Source organism: Salmo trutta, chromosome 9 (assembly GCF_901001165.1).
Source record: "Salmo trutta chromosome 9, fSalTru1.1, whole genome shotgun sequence".
NCBI classification, from domain to species: Eukaryota; Metazoa; Chordata; class Actinopteri; order Salmoniformes; family Salmonidae; genus Salmo; species Salmo trutta.
Genome location: NC_042965.1, coordinates 45277590 through 45302330, shown reverse-complemented (window position 1 = coordinate 45302330; position 24741 = coordinate 45277590).

The following is a 24741-nucleotide window of genomic DNA, read 5'->3' as shown; positions in this document are numbered from 1 at the left end:
GTAGCCTAATAACTGTATGGTTTCCTGAGTCGTAGTGGGAGGACCACACAACATCTGTAGTCTAATAAACTGTATGGTTTCCTGAGTCGTAGTGGGAGGACCACACAACGATCTGTAGCCTAATAAACTGTATGGTTTCCTGAGTCGTAGTGGGGGACCACACAACAGATCTGTAGCCTAATAACTGTATGGTTTCCTGAGTCGTAGTGGGAGGACCACACAACACTGTAGTCTAATAAACTGTATGGTTTCCTGAGTCGTAGTGGGAGGACCACACAACAGATCTGTAGTCTAATAAACTGTATGGTTTCCTGATCGTAGTGGGAGGACACACAACATCTGTAGTCTAATAAACTGTATGGTTTCATCATTAGTCGTAGTGGGAGAGGACCACACAACGTATCTGTAGCCTAATAACTGCATGGTTTCCTTATTCGATGGAGGACCACACAACAGATCTGTAGTTCAATAAATGTAGGTTTTCCTGTGTAGCGGAGTACAACACAACTGATCTGTAGCTAATAACTTCTGGTTTCCTTAGTCGTAGTGTGAGACCACCAACAGATCGTAGCCTAATAACGGCAGGGTTTTCCTGATCGGAGTGGAGGACCACACAACAGATCGTGTATCTAATAAATGGTAATTGTTTCCGGAGTACGTATGGAGGACCACACACAATCTGTAGCCTAATAAACTGTATGGTTTCCTGAGTCGTAGTGGGTAAGAACCACACAACATATCTGTACCTAAGAAACTGTATGGTTTCCTGAGTCCGTAGTGGGAGGACCACACAACGATCTTTATGCCTAATAAACTGTATGGTTTCCTGAGTCGTAGTGGGATGACCACACAACAGATCGTGTAGCCTAATAAACTGCATGGTTTCCTGAGTCGTAGTGGGAGGACCACACAACAGATCTGTAGCCTAATAAACTGTATGGTTTCCTGAGTCGTAGTGGGAGGACCACACAACAGATCTGTAGCCTAATAAACTGCATGGTTTCCTGAGTCGTAGTGGGAGAACCACACAACAGATCTGTAGCCTAATAAACTGCATGGTTTCCTGAGTCGTAGTGGGAGGACCACACAACATATCTGTAGCCTAATAAACTGTATGGTTACCTGAGTCGTAGTGGGAGGACCACACAACTGCTTTGTAGCCTAATAAACTGTATGGTTTCCTGAGTCGTAGTGGGAGGACCACACAACGGATCTGTAGCCTAATAAACTGTATGGTTTCCTGAGTCGTAGTGGGAGGACCACACAACAGATCTGTAGCCTAATAAACTGCATGGTTTCCTGAGTCGTAGTGGGAGGACCACACAACAGATCTGTAGTCTAATAAATTGTATGGTTTCCTGAGTCGTAGTGGGAGGACCACACAACAGATCTGTAGCCTAATAAACTGTATGGTTTCCTGAGTCGTAGTGGGAAGACCACACAACATATCTGTAGCCTAATAAACTGTATGGTTTCCTGAGTCGTAGTGGTAGGACCACACAACAGATCTTTAGCCTAATAAACTGTATGGTTTCCTGAGTCGTAGTGGGATGACCACACAACAGATCAGTAGCCTAATAAACTGCATGGTTTCCTGAGTCGTAGTGGGAGGACCACACAACAGATCTGTAGCCTAATAAACTGTATGGTTTCCTGAGTCGTAGTGGGAGGACCACACAACAGATCTGTATCCTAATAAACTGTATGGTTTCCTGAGTCGTAGTGGGAGGACAACACAACGGATCTGTAGTCTAATAAACTGTATGGTTTCCTGAGTCGTAGTGGGAGGACCACACAACGGATCTGTAGCCTAATAAACTGCATGGTTTCCTGAGTCGTAGTGGGAGGACCATACAACAGATCTGTAGCCTAATAAACTGTATGGTTTCCTGAGTTGTAGTGGGAGGACCACACAACAGATCTGTAGTCTAATAAACTGTATGGTTTCCTGAGTCGTAGTGGGAGGACCACACAACAGATCAGTAGCCTAATAAACTGCATGGTTTCCTGAGTCGTAGTGGGAGGACCACACAACAGATCTGTAGCCTAATAAACTGTATGGTTTCCTGAGTCGTGGTGGGAGGACCACACAACAGATCTGTAGTCTAATAAACTGTATGGTTTCCTGAGTCTTAGTGGGAGTTTCACACAACAGATCTGTAGTCTAATAAACTGCATGGTTTCCTGAGTCGTAGTGGGAGGACCACACAACAGATCTGTAGTCTAATAAACTGCATGATTTCCTGAGTCGTAGTGGGAGTTTCACACAACAGATCTGTAGTCTAATAAACTGCATGGTTTGTTTCCTGAGTCGTAGTGGGAGGACCACACAACAGATCTGTAGTCTAATAAACTGTATGGTTTCCTGAGTCGTAGTGGGAGGACCACACAACAGATCTGTAGCCTAATAAACTGTATGGTTTCCTGAGTTGTAGTGGGAGGACCACACAACATATCTGTAGCCTAATAAACTGTATGGTTTCCTGAGTCGTAGTGGGAGGACCACACAACAGATCTGTAGTCTAATAAACTGTATGGTTTCCTGAGTCGTAGTGGGAGGACCACACAACAGATCTGTAGCCTAATAAACTGTATGGTTTCCTGAGTCGTAGTGGGAGGACCACACAACAGATCAGTAGCCTAATAAACTGCATGATTTCCTGAGTCGTAGTGGGAGGACCACACAACAGATCTGTAGTCTAATAAACTGTATGGTTTCCTCAGTAGTAGTGGGAGGACCACACAACAGATCTGTAGCCTAATAAACTGCATGGTTTCCTGAGTTGTAGTGGGAGGACCATACAACAGATCTGTAGTCTAATAAACTGTATGGTTTCCTGAGTCGTAGTGGGAGGACCACACAACAGATCTGTAGTCTAATAAACTGTATGATTTCCTGAGTCGTAGTGGGAGGACCACACAACAGATCTGTAGTCTAATAAACTGTATGGTTTCCTGAGTCGTAGTGGGAGGACCACACAACAGATCTGTAGTCTAATAAACTGTATGGTTTCCTGAGTCGTAGTGGGAGGACCACACAACAGATCTGTAGCCTAATAAACTGTATGGTTTCCTGAGTCGTAGTGGGAGGACCACACAACAGATCAGTAGCCTAATAAACTGCATGGTTTCCTGAGTCGTAGTGGGAGGACCACACAACAGATCTGTAGTCTAATAAACTGTATGGTTTCCTCAGTAGTAGTGGGAGGACCACACATCAGATCTGTAGCCTAATAAACTGCATGGTTTCCTGAGTCATAGTGGGAGGACCATACAACAGATCTGTAGTCTAATAAACTGTATGGTTTCCTGAGTCGTAGTGGGAGGACCACACAACAGATCTGTAGTCTAATAAACTGTATGGTTTCCTGAGTCGTAGTGGGAGGACCACACAACAGATCTGTAGCCTAATAAACTGTATGGTTTCCTGAGTCTTAGTGGGAGGACCACACAACAGATCTGTAGCCTAATAAACTGCATGGTTTCCTGAGTCGTAGTGGGAGGACCACACAACAGATCTGTAGTCTAATAAACTGTATGGTTTCCTGAGTCGTAGTGGGAGGACCACACAACAGATCTGTAGTCTAATAAACTGTATGGTTTCCTGAGTCGTAGTGGGAGGACCACACAACAGATCTGTAGCCTAATAAACTGTATGGTTTCCTGAGTCGTAGTGGGAGGACCACACAACATATCTATAGCCTAATAAACTGTATGGTTTCCTGAGTTGTAGTGGGAGGACCACACAACAGATCTTTAGCCTAATAAACTGTATGATTTCCTGAGTCGTAGTGGGAGTTTCACACAACAGATCTGTAGTCTAATAAACTGCATGGTTTCCTGAGTCGTAGTGGGAGGACCACACAACAGATCTGTAGTCTAATAAACTGCATGGTTTCCTGAGTCGTAGTGGGAGGACCACAAAACAGATCTGTAGCCTAATAAACTGTATGGTTTCCTGAGTCGTAGTGGGAGGACCACACAACAGATCTGTAGCCTAATAAACTGTATGGTTTCCTGAGTCGTGGTGGGAGGACCACACAACAGATCTGTAGTCTAATAAACTGTATGGTTTCCTGAGTCGTAGTGGGAGGACCACACAACAGATCTGTAGTCTAATAAACTGTATGGTTTCCTGAGTCGTAGTGGGAGGACCACACAACAGATCTGTAGCCTAATAAACTGTATGGTTTCCTGAGTCGTAGTGGGAGGACCACACAACATATCTATAGCCTAATAAACTGTATGGTTTCCTGAGTGGTAGTGGGAGGACCACACAACAGATCTTTAGCCTAATAAACTGTATGGTTTCCTGAGTCGTAGTGGGAGGACCACACAACAGATCAGTAGCCTAATAAACTGCATGGTTTCCTGAGTCGTAGTGGGAGGACCACACAACAGATCTGTAGCCTAATAAACTGTATGGTTTCCTGAGTCGTGGTGGGAGGACCACACAACAGATCTGTAGTCTAATAAACTGTATGGTTTCCTGAGTCTTAGTGGGAGTTTCACACAACAGATCTGTAGTCTAATAAACTGCATGGTTTCCTGAGTCGTAGTGGGAGGACCACACAACAGATCTGTAGTCTATTAAACTGCATGATTTCCTGAGTCGTAGTGGGAGTTTCACACAACAGATCTGTAGTCTAATAAACTGCATGGTTTGTTTCCTGAGTCGTAGTGGGAGGACCACACAACAGATCTGTAGTCTAATAAACTGTATGGTTTCCTGAGTTGTAGTGGGAGGACCACACAACATATCTGTAGCCTAATAAACTGTATGGTTTCCTGAGTCGTAGTGGGAGGACCACACAACAGATCTGTAGTCTAATAAACTGTATGGTCTCCTGAGTCGTAGTGGGAGGACCACACAACAGATCTGTAGCCTAATAAACTGTATGGTTTCCTGAGTCGTAGTGGGAGGACCACACAACAGATCAGTAGCCTAATAAACTGCATGGTTTCCTGAGTCGTAGTGGGAGGACAACACAATAGATCTGTAGTCTAATAAACTGTATGGTTTCCTCAGTAGTAGTGGGAGGACCACACAACAGATCTGTAGCCTAATAAACTGCATGGTTTCCTGAGTTGTAGTGGGAGGACCATACAACAGATCTGTAGTTTAATAAACTGTATGGTTTCCTGAGTCGTAGTGGGAGGACCACACAACAGATCTGTAGTCTAATAAACTGTATGGTTTCCTGAGTCGTAGTGGGAGGACCACACAACAGATCTGTAGTCTAATAAACTGTATGGTTTCCTGAGTCGTAGTGGGAGGACCACACAACAGATCTGTAGCCTAATAAACTGTATGGTTTCCTGAGTCTTAGTGGGAGGACCACACAACAGATCTGTAGCCTAATAAACTGCATGGTTTCCTGAGTCGTAGTGGGAGGACCACACAACAGATCTGTAGTCTAATAAACTGTATGGTTTCCTGAGTCGTAGTGGGAGGACCACACAACAGATCTGTAGTCTAATAAACTGTATGGTTTCCTGAGTCGTAGTGGGAGGACCACACAACAGATCTGTAGCCTAATAAACTGTATGGTTTCCTGAGTCGTAGTGGGAGGACCACACAACATATCTATAGCCTAATAAACTGTATGGTTTCCTGAGTTGTAGTGGGAGGACCACACAACAGATCTTTAGCCTAATAAACTGTATGGTTTCCTGAGTCGTAGTGGGAGGACCACACAACAGATCAGTAGCCTAATAAACTGCATGGTTTCCTGAGTCGTAGTGGGAGGACCACACAACAGATCTGTAGCCTAATAAACTGTATGGTTTCCTGAGTCGTGGTGGGAGGACCACACAACAGATCTGTAGTCTAATAAACTGTATGGTTTCCTGAGTCGTAGTGGGAGGACCACACAACAGATCTGTAGCCTAATAAACTGTATGGTTTCCTGAGTTGTAGTGGGAGGACCACACAACATATCTGTAGCCTAATAAACTGTATGGTTTCCTGAGTCGTAGTGGGAGGACCACACAACAGATCTGTAGTCTAATAAACTGTATGGTTTCCTGAGTCGTAGTGGGAGGACCACACAACAGATCTGTAGCCTAATAAACTGTATGGTTTCCTGAGTCGTAGTGGGAGGACCACACAACAGATCTGTAGCCTAATAAACTGTATGGTTTCCTGAGTCGTAGTGGGAGGACCACACAACAGATCAGTAGCCTAATAAACTGCATGGTTTCCTGAGTCGTAGTGGGAGGACCACACAACAGATCTGTAGCCTAATAAACTGTATGGTTTCCTGAGTCTTAGTGGGAGGACCACACAACAGATCTGTAGCCTAATAAACTGCATGGTTTCCTGAGTCGTAGTGGGAGGACCACACAACAGATCTGTAGTCTAATAAACTGTATGGTTTCCTGAGTCGTAGTGGGAGGACCACACAACAGATCTGTAGTCTAATAAACTGTATGGTTTCCTGAGTCGTAGTGGGAGGACCACACAACAGATCTGTAGCCTAATAAACTGTATGGTTTCCTGAGTCGTAGTGGGAGGACCACACAACATATCTATAGCCTAATAAACTGTATGGTTTCCTGAGTTGTAGTGGGAGGACCACACAACAGATCTTTAGCCTAATAAACTGTATGGTTTCCTGAGTCGTAGTTGGAGGACCACACAACAAATCAGTAGCCTAATAAACTGCATGGTTTCCTGAGTCGTAGTGGGAGGACCACACAACAGATCTGTAGCCTAATAAACTGTATGGTTTCCTGAGTCGTGGTGGGAGGACCACACAACAGATCTGTAGTCTAATAAACTGTATGGTTTCCTGAGTCGTAGTGGGAGGACCACACAACAGATCTGTAGCCTAATAAACTGTATGGTTTCCTGAGTCGTAGTGGGAGGACCACACAACAGATCAGTAGCCTAATAAACTGCATGGTTTCCTGAGTCGTAGTGGGAGGACCACACAACAGATCTGTAGTCTAATAAACTGTATGGTTTCCTCAGTAGTAGTGGGAGGACCACACAACAGATCTGTAGCCTAATAAACTGCATGGTTTCCTGAGTCGTAGTGGGAGGACCACACAACATATCTGTAGTCTAATAAACTGTATGGTTTCCTGAGTCGTAGTGGGAGGACCACACAACAGATCTGTAGCCTAATAAACTGTATGGTTTCCTGAGTCTTAGTGGGAGGACCACACAACAGATCTGTAGCCTAATAAACTGCATGGTTTCCTGAGTCGTAGTGGGAGGACCACACAACAGATCTGTAGTCTAATAAAACTGTATGGTTTCCTGAGTCGTAGTGGGAGGACCACACAACAGATCTGTAGTCTAATAAACTGTATGGTTTCCTGAGTCGTAGTGGGAGGACCACACAACAGATCTGTAGCCTAATAAACTGTATGGTTTCCTGAGTCGTAGTGGGAGGACCACACAACATATCTATAGCCTAATAAACTGTATGGTTTCCTGAGTTGTAGTGGGAGGACCACACAACAGATCTGTAGCCTAATAAACTGTATGGTTTCCTGAGTCGTGGTGGGAGGACCACACAACAGATCTGTAGTCTAATAAACTGTATGGTTTCCTGAGTCGTAGTGGGAGGACCACACAACAGATCTGTAGCCTAATAAACTGTATGGTTTCCTGAGTCGTAGTGGGAGGACCACACAACAGATCTGTAGCCTAATAAACTGTATGGTTTCCTGAGTCGTGGTGGGAGGACCACACAACAGATCTGTAGTCTAATAAACTGTATCATTTCCTGAGTCGTAGTGGGAGGACCACACAACAGATCTGTAGTCTAATAAACTGCATGATTTCCTGAGTCGTAGTGGGAGTTTCACACAACAGATCTGTAGTCTAATAAACTGCATGGTTTCCTGAGTCGTAGTGGGAGGACCACACAACAGATCTGTAGTCTAATAAACTGCATGGTTTCCTGAGTCGTAGTGGGAGGACCACAAAACAGATCTGTAGCCTAATAAACTGTATGGTTTCCTGAGTCGTAGTGGGAGGACCACACAACAGATCTGTAGCCTAATAAACTGTATGGTTTCCTGAGTCGTGGTGGGAGGACCACACAACAGATCTGTAGTCTAATAAACTGTATGGTTTCCTGAGTCGTAGTGGGAGGACCACACAACAGATCTGTAGTCTAATAAACTGTATGGTTTCCTGAGTCGTAGTGGGAGGACCACACAACAGATCTGTAGCCTAATAAACTGTATGGTTTCCTGAGTCGTAGTGGGAGGACCACACAACATATCTATAGCCTAATAAACTGTATGGTTTCCTGAGTTGTAGTGGGAGGACCACACAACAGATCTTTAGCCTAATAAACTGTATGGTTTCCTGAGTCGTAGTGGGAGGACCACACAACAGATCAGTAGCCTAATAAACTGCATGGTTTCCTGAGTCGTAGTGGGAGGACCACACAACAGATCTGTAGCCTAATAAACTGTATGGTTTCCTGAGTCGTGGTGGGAGGACCACACAACAGATCTGTAGTCTAATAAACTGTATGGTTTCCTGAGTCTTAGTGGGAGTTTCACACAACAGATCTGTAGTCTAATAAACTGCATGGTTTCCTGAGTCGTAGTGGGAGGACCACACAACAGATCTGTAGTCTAATAAACTGCATGATTTCCTGAGTCGTAGTGGGAGTTTCACACAACAGATCTGTAGTCTAATAAACTGCATGGTTTGTTTCCTGAGTCGTAGTGGGAGGACCACACAACAGATCTGTAGTCTAATAAACTGTATGGTTTCCTGAGTTGTAGTGGGAGGACCACACAACATATCTGTAGCCTAATAAACTGTATGGTTTCCTGAGTCGTAGTGGGAGGACCACACAACAGATCTGTAGTCTAATAAACTGTATGGTCTCCTGAGTCGTAGTGGGAGGACCACACAACAGATCTGTAGCCTAATAAACTGTATGGTTTCCTGAGTCGTAGTGGGAGGACCACACAACAGATCAGTAGCCTAATAAACTGCATGGTTTCCTGAGTCGTAGTGGGAGGACCACACAACAGATCTGTAGTCTAATAAACTGTATGGTTTCCTCAGTAGTAGTGGGAGGACCACACAACAGATCTGTAGCCTAATAAACTGCATGGTTTCCTGAGTTGTAGTGGGAGGACCATACAACAGATCTGTAGTTTAATAAACTGTATGGTTTCCTGAGTCGTAGTGGGAGGACCACACAACAGATCTGTAGTCTAATAAACTGTATGGTTTCCTGAGTCGTAGTGGGAGGACCACACAACAGATCTGTAGTCTAATAAACTGTATGGTTTCCTGAGTCGTAGTGGGAGGACCACACAACAGATCTGTAGCCTAATAAACTGTATGGTTTCCTGAGTCGTAGTGGGAGGACCACACAACAGATCAGTAGCCTAATAAACTGCATGGTTTCCTGAGTCGTAGTGGGAGGACAACACAATAGATCTGTAGTCTAATAAACTGTATGGTTTCCTCAGTAGTAGTGGGAGGACCACACAACAGATCTGTAGCCTAATAAACTGCATGGTTTCCTGAGTTGTAGTGGGAGGACCATACAACAGATCTGTAGTTTAATAAACTGTATGGTTTCCTGAGTCGTAGTGGGAGGACCACACAACAGATCTGTAGTCTAATAAACTGTATGGTTTCCTGAGTCGTAGTGGGAGGACCACACAACAGATCTGTAGTCTAATAAACTGTATGGTTTCCTGAGTCGTAGTGGGAGGACCACACAACCATCTGTAGCCTAATAAACTGTATGGTTTCCTGAGTCTTAGTGGGAGGACCACACAACAGATCTGTAGCCTAATAAACTGCATGGTTTCCTGAGTCGTAGTGGGAGGACCACACAACAGATCTGTAGTCTAATAAACTGTATGGTTTCCTGAGTCGTAGTGGGAGGACCACACAACAGATCTGTAGTCTAATAAACTGTATGGTTTCCTGAGTCGTAGTGGGAGGACCACACAACAGATCTGTAGCCTAATAAACTGTATGGTTTCCTGAGTCGTAGTGGGAGGACCACACAACATATCTATAGCCTAATAAACTGTATGGTTTCCTGAGTTGTAGTGGGAGGACCACACAACAGATCTTTAGCCTAATAAACTGTATGGTTTCCTGAGTCGTAGTGGGAGGACCACACAACAGATCAGTAGCCTAATAAACTGCATGGTTTCCTGAGTCGTAGTGGGAGGACCACACTACAGATCTGTAGCCTAATAAACTGTATGGTTTCCTGAGTCGTGGTGGGAGGACCACACAACAGATCTGTAGTCTAATAAACTGTATGGTTTCCTGAGTCGTAGTGGGAGGACCACACAACAGATCTGTAGCCTAATAAACTGTATGGTTTCCTGAGTTGTAGTGGGAGGACCACACAACATATCTGTAGCCTAATAAACTGTATGGTTTCCTGAGTCGTAGTGGGAGGACCACACAACAGATCTGTAGTCTAATAAACTGTATGGATTCCTGAGTCGTAGTGGGAGGACCACACAACAGATCTGTAGCCTAATAAACTGTATGGTTTCCTGAGTCGTAGTGGGAGGACCACACAACAGATCTGTAGCCTAATAAACTGTATGGTTTCCTGAGTCGTAGTGGGAGGACCACACAACAGATCAGTAGCCTAATAAACTGCATGGTTTCCTGAGTCGTAGTGGGAGGACCACACAACAGATCTGTAGTCTAATAAACTGTATGGTTTCCTCAGTAGTAGTGGGAGGACCACACAACAGATCTGTAGCCTAATAAACTGCATGGTTTCCTGAGTTGTAGTGGGAGGACCATACAACAGATCTGTAGTCTAATAAACTGTATGGTTTCCTGAGTCATAGTGGGAGGACCACACAACAGATCTGTAGTCTAATAAACTGTATGATTTCCTGAGTCGTAGTGGGAGGACCACACAACAGATCTGTAGTCTAATAAACTGTATGGTTTCCTGAGTCGTAGTGGGAGGACCACACAACAGATCTGTAGCCTAATAAACTGTATGGTTTCCTGAGTCTTAGTGGGAGGACCACACAACAGATCTGTAGCCTAATAAACTGCATGGTTTCCTGAGTCGTAGTGGGAGGACCACACAACAGATCTGTAGTCTAATAAACTGTATGGTTTCCTGAGTCGTAGTGGGAGGACCACACAACAGATCTGTAGTCTAATAAACTGTATGGTTTCCTGAGTCGTAGTGGGAGGACCACACAACAGATCTGTAGCCTAATAAACTGTATGGTTTCCTGAGTCGTAGTGGGAGGACCACACAACATATCTATAGCCTAATAAACTGTATGGTTTCCTGAGTTGTAGTGGGAGGACCACACAACAGATCTTTAGCCTAATAAACTGTATGGTTTCCTGAGTCGTAGTTGGAGGACCACACAACAAATCAGTAGCCTAATAAACTGCATGGTTTCCTGAGTCGTAGTGGGAGGACCACACAACAGATCTGTAGCCTAATAAACTGTATGGTTTCCTGAGTCGTGGTGGGAGGACCACACAACAGATCTGTAGTCTAATAAACTGTATGGTTTCCTGAGTCGTAGTGGGAGGACCACACAACAGATCTGTAGCCTAATAAACTGTATGGTTTCCTGAGTCGTAGTGGGAGGACCACACAACAGATCAGTAGCCTAATAAACTGCATGGTTTCCTGAGTCGTAGTGGGAGGACCACACAACAGATCTGTAGTCTAATAAACTGTATGGTTTCCTCAGTAGTAGTGGGAGGACCACACAACAGATCTGTAGCCTAATAAACTGCATGGTTTCCTGAGTCGTAGTGGGAGGACCACACAACATATCTGTAGTCTAATAAACTGTATGGTTTCCTGAGTCGTAGTGGGAGGACCACACAACAGATCTGTAGCCTAATAAACTGTATGGTTTCCTGAGTCTTAGTGGGAGGACCACACAACAGATCTGTAGCCTAATAAACTGCATGGTTTCCTGAGTCGTAGTGGGAGGACCACACAACAGATCTGTAGTCTAATAAAACTGTATGGTTTCCTGAGTCGTAGTGGGAGGACCACACAACAGATCTGTAGTCTAATAAACTGTATGGTTTCCTGAGTCGTAGTGGGAGGACCACACAACAGATCTGTAGCCTAATAAACTGTATGGTTTCCTGAGTCGTAGTGGGAGGACCACACAACATATCTATAGCCTAATAAACTGTATGGTTTCCTGAGTTGTAGTGGGAGGACCACACAACAGATCTGTAGCCTAATAAACTGTATGGTTTCCTGAGTCGTGGTGGGAGGACCACACAACAGATCTGTAGTCTAATAAACTGTATGGTTTCCTGAGTCGTAGTGGGAGGACCACACAACAGATCTGTAGCCTAATAAACTGTATGGTTTCCTGAGTCGTAGTGGGAGGACCACACAACAGATCTGTAGCCTAATAAACTGTATGGTTTCCTGAGTCGTGGTGGGAGGACCACACAACAGATCTGTAGTCTAATAAACTGTATCATTTCCTGAGTCGTAGTGGGAGGACCACACAACAGATCTGTAGTCTAATAAACTGCATGATTTCCTGAGTCGTAGTGGGAGTTTCACACAACAGATCTGTAGTCTAATAAACTGCATGGTTTCCTGAGTCGTAGTGGGAGGACCACACAACAGATCTGTAGTCTAATAAACTGCATGGTTTCCTGAGTCGTAGTGGGAGGACCACAAAACAGATCTGTAGCCTAATAAACTGTATGGTTTCCTGAGTCGTAGTGGGAGGACCACACAACAGATCTGTAGCCTAATAAACTGTATGGTTTCCTGAGTCGTGGTGGGAGGACCACACAACAGATCTGTAGTCTAATAAACTGTATGGTTTCCTGAGTCGTAGTGGGAGGACCACACAACAGATCTGTAGTCTAATAAACTGTATGGTTTCCTGAGTCGTAGTGGGAGGACCACACAACAGATCTGTAGCCTAATAAACTGTATGGTTTCCTGAGTCGTAGTGGGAGGACCACACAACATATCTATAGCCTAATAAACTGTATGGTTTCCTGAGTTGTAGTGGGAGGACCACACAACAGATCTTTAGCCTAATAAACTGTATGGTTTCCTGAGTCGTAGTGGGAGGACCACACAACAGATCAGTAGCCTAATAAACTGCATGGTTTCCTGAGTCGTAGTGGGAGGACCACACAACAGATCTGTAGCCTAATAAACTGTATGGTTTCCTGAGTCGTGGTGGGAGGACCACACAACAGATCTGTAGTCTAATAAACTGTATGGTTTCCTGAGTCTTAGTGGGAGTTTCACACAACAGATCTGTAGTCTAATAAACTGCATGGTTTCCTGAGTCGTAGTGGGAGGACCACACAACAGATCTGTAGTCTAATAAACTGCATGATTTCCTGAGTCGTAGTGGGAGTTTCACACAACAGATCTGTAGTCTAATAAACTGCATGGTTTGTTTCCTGAGTCGTAGTGGGAGGACCACACAACAGATCTGTAGTCTAATAAACTGTATGGTTTCCTGAGTTGTAGTGGGAGGACCACACAACATATCTGTAGCCTAATAAACTGTATGGTTTCCTGAGTCGTAGTGGGAGGACCACACAACAGATCTGTAGTCTAATAAACTGTATGGTCTCCTGAGTCGTAGTGGGAGGACCACACAACAGATCTGTAGCCTAATAAACTGTATGGTTTCCTGAGTCGTAGTGGGAGGACCACACAACAGATCAGTAGCCTAATAAACTGCATGGTTTCCTGAGTCGTAGTGGGAGGACCACACAACAGATCTGTAGTCTAATAAACTGTATGGTTTCCTCAGTAGTAGTGGGAGGACCACACAACAGATCTGTAGCCTAATAAACTGCATGGTTTCCTGAGTTGTAGTGGGAGGACCATACAACAGATCTGTAGTTTAATAAACTGTATGGTTTCCTGAGTCGTAGTGGGAGGACCACACAACAGATCTGTAGTCTAATAAACTGTATGGTTTCCTGAGTCGTAGTGGGAGGACCACACAACAGATCTGTAGTCTAATAAACTGTATGGTTTCCTGAGTCGTAGTGGGAGGACCACACAACAGATCTGTAGCCTAATAAACTGTATGGTTTCCTGAGTCTTAGTGGGAGGACCACACAACAGATCTGTAGCCTAATAAACTGCATGGTTTCCTGAGTCGTAGTGGGAGGACCACACAACAGATCTGTAGTCTAATAAACTGTATGGTTTCCTGAGTCGTAGTGGGAGGACCACACAACAGATCTGTAGTCTAATAAACTGTTTGGTTTCCTGAGTCGTAGTGGGAGGACCACACAACAGATCTGTAGCCTAATAAACTGTATGGTTTCCTGAGTCGTAGTGGGAGGACCACACAACAGATCTGTAGCCTAATAAACTGTATGGTTTCCTGAGTCGTAGTGGGAGGACCACACAACAGATCAGTAGCCTAATAAACTGCATGGTTTCCTGAGTCGTAGTGGGAGGACCACACAACAGATCTGTAGTCTAATAAACTGTATGGTTTCCTCAGTAGTAGTGGGAGGACCACACAACAGATCTGTAGCCTAATAAACTGCATGGTTTCCTGAGTTGTAGTGGGAGGACCATACAACAGATCTGTAGTTTAATAAACTGTATGGTTTCCTGAGTCGTAGTGGGAGGACCACACAACAGATCTGTAGTCTAATAAACTGTATGGTTTCCTGAGTCGTAGTGGGAGGACCACACAACAGATCTGTAGTCTAACAAACTGTGTGGTTTCCTGAGTCGTAGTGGGAGGACCACACAACAGATCTGTAGCCTAATAAACTGTATGGTTTCCTGAGTCTTAGTGGGAGGACCACACAACAGATCTGTAGCCTAATAAACTGCATGGTTTCCTGAGTCGTAGTGGGAGGACCACACAACAGATCTGTAGTCTAATAAACTGTATGGTTTCCTGAGTCGTAGTGGGAGGACCACACAACAGATCTGTAGTCTAATAAACTGTATGGTTTCCTGAGTCGTAGTGGGAGGACCACACAACAGATCTGTAGCCTAATAAACTGTATGGTTTCCTGAGTCGTAGTGGGAGGACCACACAACATATCTATAGCCTAATAAACTGTATGGTTTCCTGAGTTGAAGTGGGAGGACCACACAACAGATCTTTAGCCTAATAAACTGTATGGTTTCCTGAGTCGTAGTGGGAGGACCACACAACAGATCAGTAGCCTAATAAACTGCATGGTTTCCTGAGTCGTAGTGGGAGGACCACACAACAGATCTGTAGCCTAATAAACTGTATGGTTTCCTGAGTCGTGGTGGGAGGACCACACAACAGATCTGTAGTCTAATAAACTGTATGGTTTCCTGAGTCGTAGTGGGAGGACCACACAACAGATCTGTAGCCTAATAAACTGTATGGTTTCCTGAGTCGTAGTGGGAGGACCACACAACAGATCTGTAGTCTAATAAACTGTATGGTTTCCTCAGTAGTAGTGGGAGGACCACACAACAGATCTGTAGCCTAATAAACTGCATGGTTTCCTGAGTCGTAGTGGGAGGACCATACAACAGATCTGTAGTCTAATAAACTGTATGGTTTCCTGAATCGTAGTGGGAGGACCACACAACAGATCTGTAGTCTAATAAACTGTATGGTTTCCTGAGTCGTAGTGGGAGGACCACACAACAGATCTGTAGTCTAATAAACTGTATGGTTTCCTGAGTCGTAGTGGGAGGACCACACAACAGATCTGTAGCCTAATAAACTGTATGGTTTCCTGAGTCTTAGTGGGAGGACCACACAACAGATCTGTAGCCTAATAAACTGCATGGTTTCCTGAGTCGTAGTGGGAGGACCACACAACAGATCTGTAGTCTAATAAACTGTATGGTTTCCTGAGTCGTAGTGGGAGGACCACACAACAGATCTGTAGTCTAATAAACTGTATGGTTTCCTGAGTCGTAGTGGGAGGACCACACAACAGATCTGTAGCCTAATAAACTGTATGGTTTCCTGAGTCGTAGTGGGAGGACCACACAACATATCTATAGCCTAATAAACTGTATGGTTTCCTGAGTGGTAGTGGGAGGACCACACAACAGATCTTTAGCCTAATAAACTGTATGGTTTCCTGAGTCGTAGTGGGAGGACCACACAACAGATCAGTAGCCTAATAAACTGCATGGTTTCCTGAGTCGTAGTGGGAGGACCACACAACAGATCTGTAGCCTAATAAACTGTATGGTTTCCTGAGTCGTGGTGGGAGGACCACACAACAGATCTGTAGTCTAATAAACTGTATGGTTTCCTGAGTCGTAGTGGGAGGACCACACAACAGATCTGTAGCCTAATAAACTGTATGGTTTCCTGAGTCGTAGTGGGAGGACCACACAACAGATCTGTAGTCTAATAAACTGTATCATTTCCTGAGTCGTAGTGGGAGGACCACACAACAGATCTGTAGTCTAATAAACTGCATGATTTCCTGAGTCGTAGTGGGAGTTTCACACAACAGATCTGTAGTCTAATAAACTGCATGGTTTCCTGAGTCGTAGTGGGAGGACCACACAACAGATCTGTAGTCTAATAAACTGCATGGTTTCCTGAGTCGTAGTGGGAGGACCACACAACAGATCTGTAGCCTAATAAACTGTATGGTTTCCTGAGTCGTAGTGGGAGGACCACACAACAGATCTGTAGCCTAATAAACTGTATGGTTTCCTGAGTCGTGGTGGGAGGACCACACAACAGATCTGTAGTCTAATAAACTGTATGGTTTCCTGAGTCGTAGTGGGAGGACCACACAACAGATCTGTAGTCTAATAAACTGTATGGTTTCCTGAGTCGTAGTGGGAGGACCACACAACAGATCTGTAGCCTAATAAACTGTATGATTTCATGAGTCGTAGTGGGAGGACCACACAACAGATCAGTAGCCTAATAAACTGAATGGTTTCCTGAGTCGTAGTGGGAGGACCACACAACAGATCTGTAGTCTAATAAACTGCATGGTTTCCTGAGTCGTAGTGGGAGGACCACACACCATGTCATCGCATGACTCCAAGTTTACATATATTATAGTTGTTGTATATTTGCGTATAAAGGCATTTCCACTGACATTTTTTACAATAAACAAATGATCTGCCCGCATTTATAAAATTGACCTGAAACTTATGGTTTCCATCACGGCTGTCGTGATTTTGACTCTTTAACTAGAAATACATGCAGATAAATATTCAGATTGTGTGTGTGTGTCGTGTGTGTGTCGTGTGTGTGTGTCAGTGTGTGTGTCATGTGTGTGTGTCGTGTGTGTGTCTGAACGCTTGTCTGATCGTGTGTATGTTTGCATGAAACAGTAAAAGTGAAGGGGAAAAAGTGAAAGATGAGAAAGAAGGACAGACAGACAGACAGACAGACAGACAGACAGACAGACAGACAGACAGACAGACAGACACTGTGCAGACCCCTGCTGTTGGCTGCCCCATGTCTGAGCTGTGCTCCCCACACATCCTGTAATTCAATTACACGCTCCCATCCCAACCTCCCCATCCCAACCTCCCTATCCCAACCTCCCCATCCCAACCTCTCCATCCCAACCTCCCCATCCCAACCTCCCCATCCTAACCTCCCCTGTACAATACACCAGCTTCTTCCCTGCTACACACCATTTGTCTTCCCATCATGAATATTTCATAGTCGGTGTCCCAAATGACACCATATTCGTTAGTGTACTACTTTTGACCACTATGTATTGTTGGGAATAGGACGCAATTTGGGAGTCAACCTTTATTTTCCAATCCACTCCTATAACCATGTAAAACCAAGCCATAAATGAAACCCCACTAACAGCATACTGTTCTTGACCAGCACTGTAAAGACTGCCACGGCTTTAAAAACTCTGAGTGCCAAATAGCACCCTATTGTTGATATAGTGCAGTACTTTACACCAGAGCCCTGTCAAAAAATTGTGCACTATAAAGGGGATAGGGTGACATTTGGGAAACATACGAAGACTTTTATATGAAAACCAGGAGAGCAATGATGAAAGGTAAAAACCAAACAATGGCTGGTAAAATTGTTCTTTGTCTGAGAGAGATTGTTGCATTAGGCAAATTTATGGAAATAGGACCCTGGCTTGACTTCCTCTCTGTTGAACTTCCATTTATATTACACAGAAACATAATTTGTAAAAAAAAAAAAAACTACAAGTAAAGAGTATGTTATTGGAATGAATATGAGTCTAGTTAGAGCTACAGTGCATGTTTGAGACAGTTAATTTTGTTTTCACATTGCTGCTCTATAAGTATTCTGCCTTAGATAGCCATGGTTACCTACAGCACCAGTCAAAAGTTTGGACACAGCTACTCAGTCAAGAGTTTTTCTTTATTTTTTAACATTTTCTACACTGTAGAATAATAGTGAAGACATCAACACTATGAAATAACAAATATTTAATCATGTAGTAACCAAACAAGTGTTAAAAAAATCAAAATATATTTTATATTTGAAGATTTTTCAAAGTAGCTACGTTTTGCAATGATGACAGCTTTGCACACTCTTGGCATTCTCTCAACCAGCTTCATGAGGTAGTCACCTGGAATGCATTTCAATTAACAGGTGTGCCTTGTTAAAAGTTAATTTATGAGTTGGACCGCAGAGTGAAGGAAAAGCAGCCAACTAGTGCTCAGCATATGTGGGAACTCTTTCCAGACGGTTGGATTTATTTTTCATCAATGTGCAAAGGATGGCTCCTTTGTAGAATCTCAAATCTAAAACGTATTTTGATTTGTTTAACACTTTTTTTGGTTACTACATGATTCCATAAGTGTTATTTCATAGTTTTGATATCTTCACAATTATTCTACAATGTAGAAAATTGTACAAATAAAGAAAAACCCTTGAATGAGTAGGTGTGTCCAAACTTTTGACTGGTATTATATACAGTTGTAGTCAGAAGTTTACATACACTTAGGTTGGAGTCATTAAACTCGTTTTTCAACCACTCCACACAATTCTTGTTAACAAACTATAGTTTTGGCAAGTCGGTTAGGACATCTACTTTGTGCATGACACAAGTCATTTTTCCAACAATTGATTACAGACAGATAATTTCACTTATAATTCACTGTATCACAATTCCAGTAGGTCAGAAGTTTACATAAACTAAGTTGACTGTGCCTTCAAACAGCTTGGAAAATTCCAGAAAATGATGTCATTGCTTTAGAAGCTTCTGATAGGCTAATTGACATAATTTGAGTCAATAGGAGGTGTACCCTGGATGTATTTCAAGGCCTACCTTCAAACTCAGTGCCTCTTTGCTTGACATCATGGGAAAATCAAAAGAAATCAGCCAACACCTCAGAAAAAAGATTGTAGACCTCCACATGTCTGGTTCATCCTTGGGAGCAATTTCCAAACGCCTGAAGGCACCGCGTTCATCTGTACAAACAATATTACGCAAGTATAAAAACCATGGGACGACGGAGCCGTCATACCGCTCAGGAAGGAGACGTGTTCTGTCTCCTAGAGATGAACGTACTTTGGTGCGAAGACTGCAAATCAATCCCAGAACAACAGCAAAGGAACTTGTGAAGATGCTGGAGGAAACAGGTACAAAAGTATCTATATCCACAGTTAAATGAGTCCTATATCGACATAATCTGAAAGACCGCTCAGCAAGGAAGAAGCCACAGCTCCAAAACTGCCATAAAAAAGCCAGACGTACTTTTTGGAGAAATGTCCACTGGTCTGATGAAAGATAAATAGAACTGTTTGGCCATAATGACCATCGTAATGTTTGGAGGAAAAAGGGAGACGCTTGCAAGCCGAAGAACACCATCCCAACCGTGAAGCATGGGGGTGGCAGCATCATGTTGTGGGGTGCTTTACTGCAGGAGGGACAGGTGCACTTCAGAAAATAGATGGCATCATGAGGTAGGAAAATGATGTGGATATATTGAAGCAACATCTCAAGACATCTGTCAGGAAGTTAAAGCTTGTTCGCAAATGGGTCTTCCAAATGTACAATGACCCCAAGCACACTTCCAAAGTTGTGGCAAAATGGTTTAAGGACAACAAAGTCAAGGTATTGGAGTGGCCATCACAAAGCCCTGACCTCAATCCTATAGAAAATTTGTGGGCAGAACTGAAAAAGGTGTGCGAGCAAGGAGGCCTACAAACCTGACTCAGTTACACCAGCTCTGTCAGGAGGAATGGGCCAAAATTCACCCAACTTATTGTGGGAAGCTTGTGGAAGGCTACCCGAAACATTTGACCCAAGTTAAACAATTTAAATGCAATGCTACCAAATACTAATTGAGTGTTTGTAAACTTCTGACCCACTCGGAAAGTGATGGAAAAAATAAAAGCTGAAATAAATAATTCTCTCTACTATTATTCTGACATTTCACATTCTTAAAGTAAAGTGGTGATCCAAACTGACCTAAGACAGGGCATTAACTAGGGTTAAATGTAAGGAACTGTGAAAAACTGAGTTTAAACATATTTGGCTAAAGTGTAGGTAAACTTCATGACCATAAGTATGTGGACACTGGATCGACTAATATCTCATTCCAAAATCATGGGCATTAATATGGAGTTGGTTCCCCCTTTGCTGCTATAACAGCCTCCACTCTTCTGGGAAGGCTATTCCACTAAATGTTGGAACATTGCTATGTGGACTTGCTTCCATTTCGCCACAAGAGCATTAGTGAGGTCGGGCACTGATTTTGGGCAATTAGGCCTGGATCACAATCGGAGTTCCAATTCATCCCAAAGTTGTTCAATGTGGGTGAGGTCAGGGCTCTGTGCAGGCCAGTCAAGTTCTTCCACACCGATCTCGACAAACCGTTTCTGTATGGACCTCGCTTTGTGCACGGGGGCATTGTCATGCTGAAACAGGAAAGAGCCTTCCCCAAACTGTTGCCACAAAGTTGGAAGCACAGAATCTTCTAGAATGTCATTGTATGCTGTAGCGTTAAGATTTCCCTTTACTGGAACTAAGGGGCCTGAACCATGAAAAACAGCCCCAGACCATTATTCCTCCTCCACTAAACTTTACAGTTGGCACTATGCATTGGGGCAGGTAGCATTCTCCTGGCATCCGCCAAACCCAGATCGGTCCGTTGGACTGCCAGATGGTGAAGCTTGATTCATCACTCCAGAGAATGCGTTTCCACTGCTCCAGAGTCCAATGGCGGCAAGATTTACTCCACTCCAGCCGACGCTTGGCATTGAGCATGGTGATCTTAGCCTTGTGTGCGGCTGCTCGGCCACGGAAACCCATTTCATGAAGCTCCCGACAAACAGTTATTGTGCTGACGTTGCTTCCAGAGGCAGTTTGGAACTCGGTAGTGAGTGTTGCAACCGAGGACAGACAATTATTACACACTTCAGCACTCGGCGGTCCCGTTCTGTGAGTTTGTGTCGCCTACCACTTCACGGCTGAGCCATTGTTGCTCCTAGACATTTCCACTTCACAATAACAGCACTTACAGTTGACCGGGGCAGCTTTAGCAGGGCAGAAATGTAACGCACTGACTTGTTGGATTGGTGGCATCCTATGACGAAGCAACTTTGAAAATCACTGAGCACTTCAGTAAGGCCATTCTAGTACCAATGTTTGTCTATGGAGATTGCATGGCTGGGTGCTCGATTTGTTGGGGTTAGGGTTAGGGTTGGGGTTGGGGTTGGGGTTGGGGTTTGAGAAATTGCAGAAATAGGCACGGCTTCTGGTTTTGCAACTTGGCCAGATAGTGAGGACCAGAGGACATGGCCTGTTACTGTCTGTTGACATGCTGCTGTACTGCCAGATAGTGAGGACATGGCCTGTTACTGTCTGTTGACATGATGCTGTACTGCCAGATAGTGAGGACCAGAGGACGTGGCCTGTTACTGTCTGTTGACATGATGCTGTACTGCCAGATAGTGAGGACATGGCCTGTTACTGTCTGTTGACTTGCTGCTGTACTGCCAGATAGTGAGGACCAGAGGACATGGCCTGTTACTGTCTGTTGACATGCTACTGTACTGCCAGATAGTGAGGACCAGAGGACATGGCCTGTTACTGTCTGTTGACATGCTACTGTACTGCCAGATAGTGAGGACCAGAGGACATGGCCTGTTACTGCCTGTTGACATGCTACTGTACTGCCAGATAGTGAGGACATGGCCTGTTACTGTCTGTTGACATGCTGCTGTACTGCCAGATAGTGAGGACCAGAGGACATGGCCTGTTACTGTCTGTTGACTTGCTGCTGTCCTGCCAGATAGTGAGGACCAGAGGACATGGCCTGTTACTGTCTGTTGACATTATGCTGTACTGCCAGATAGTGAGGACATTGCCGGTTACTGTCTGTTGACATGCTACTGTACTGCCAGAGGGTGAGGACCAGAGGACATGGCCTGTTACTGTCTGTTGACCTGATGCTGTACTGCCAGATAGTGAGGACCAGAGGACGTGGCCTGTTACTGTCTGTTGACATTATGCTGTACTGCCAGATAGTGAGGACCAGAGGACATGGCCTGTTACTGTCTGTTGACATGCTACTGTACTGCCAGATAGTGAGGACCAGAGGACATGGCCTGTTACTGTCTGTTGACTTGCTGCTGTACTGCCAGATAGTGAGGACCAGAGGACATGGCCGGTTACTGTCTGTTGACATGCTACTGTACTGCCAGATAGTGAGGACATGGCCTGTTACTGTCTGTTGACTTGCTGCTGTACTGCCAGATAGTGAGGACCAGAGAACATGGCCTGTTACTGTCTGTTGACATGCTGCTGTACTGCCAGATAGTGAGGACCAGAGGACATGGCCGGTTACTGTCTGTTGACATGCTACTGTACTGCCAGATAGTGAGGACATGGCCTGTTACTGTCTGTTGACTTGCTGCTGTACTGCCAGATAGTGAGGACCAGAGAACATGGCCTGTTACTGTCTGTTGACATGCTGCTGTACTGCCAGATAGTGAGGACCAGAGGACATGGCCTGTTACTGTCTGTTGACATGCTACTGTACTGCCAGATAGTGAGGACCAGAGGACATGGCCGGTTACTGTCTGTTGACATGCTACTGTACTGCCAGATAGTGAGGACATGGCCTGTTACTGTCTGTTGACATGCTGCTGTACTGCCAGATAGTGAGGACCAGAGGATGTGGCCAGTAGCACAATAGACATATCAGAGGATGCTGGTGTTCTGCCATTCTCTTACAGGTCTGGGAGGAGGACACTAAAACATCCTTAACATAGATGTCTCCTTTCCTACAGTATGCAACTCATAGTATAAACCCAGCTACACTATACATACACTATACATACACTATATATACACTATATATATACACTATACATACACTATATATTCACTATATATACACTATACATACACTATACATACACTATACATACACTATACATACACTATCTATACACTATACATACACTATATATACTATACACTATACATACACTATATATACACTATATATACACTATACAATATATATACACTATATATACACTATACATACACTATATATACACTATATATACACTATACATACACTATATATACACTATACACTATACATACACTATATATACACTATACATACACTATATATACTATACACTATACATACACTATATATACACTATATATACACTATACACTATATATACACTATATATACACTATACATACACTATATATACACTATACACTATATATATACTATATATACACTATACATACACTATATATACACTATATATACACTATACACTATATATATATACTATATACACACTATATATACACTATATATACACTATATATACACTATATATACACTATATATACACTATACATACACACTATACACTATATACACACTATATATACACTATACACTATATATACACTATATATACACTATACACTATATATACACTATACACTATATACACACTATATATACACTATACACTATATACACACGATATATATACACTATACACTATATATACACTATATATACACTATACACTATATATACACTATATATACACTATATATACACTATATATATACTATATATACACTATACATACACTATATATACACTATATATACACTATATATATACTATATATACACTATATATACACTATATATACACTATACATAAACTACATATACACTACATACACTATACATACACTATACATACACTATATATACACTATACATACACTATATATACACTATATATACACTATACACTATATATACACTATACAGACACTATACATACACTATATATACACTATATATACACTATACACGATATATACACTATACATACACTATACATACACTATATATACACTATATACACTATACACTATACATACACTATACATACACTATACATACACTATACATACACTATATATACACCATACATACAGCAGTATGTGGACACCCCTTCAAATTAGTGGATTCTGCTTTTTCAGCCACATCCGTTGCTGACAGGTGTATAAAATCGAGCACCCAGCCATGCAATCTCCATAGACAAACATTGGTACTAGAATGGCCTTACTGAAGTGCTCAGTGATTTTCAAAGTTGCTTCGTCATAGGATGCCACCAATCCAACAAGTCAGTGCGTTACATTTCTGCCCTGCTAAAGCTGCCCCGGTCAACTGTAAGTGCTGTTATTGTGAAGTGGAAATGTCTAGGAGCAACAATGGCTCAGCCGTGAAGTGGTAGGCCACACAAACTCACAGAACGGGACCGTCGAGTG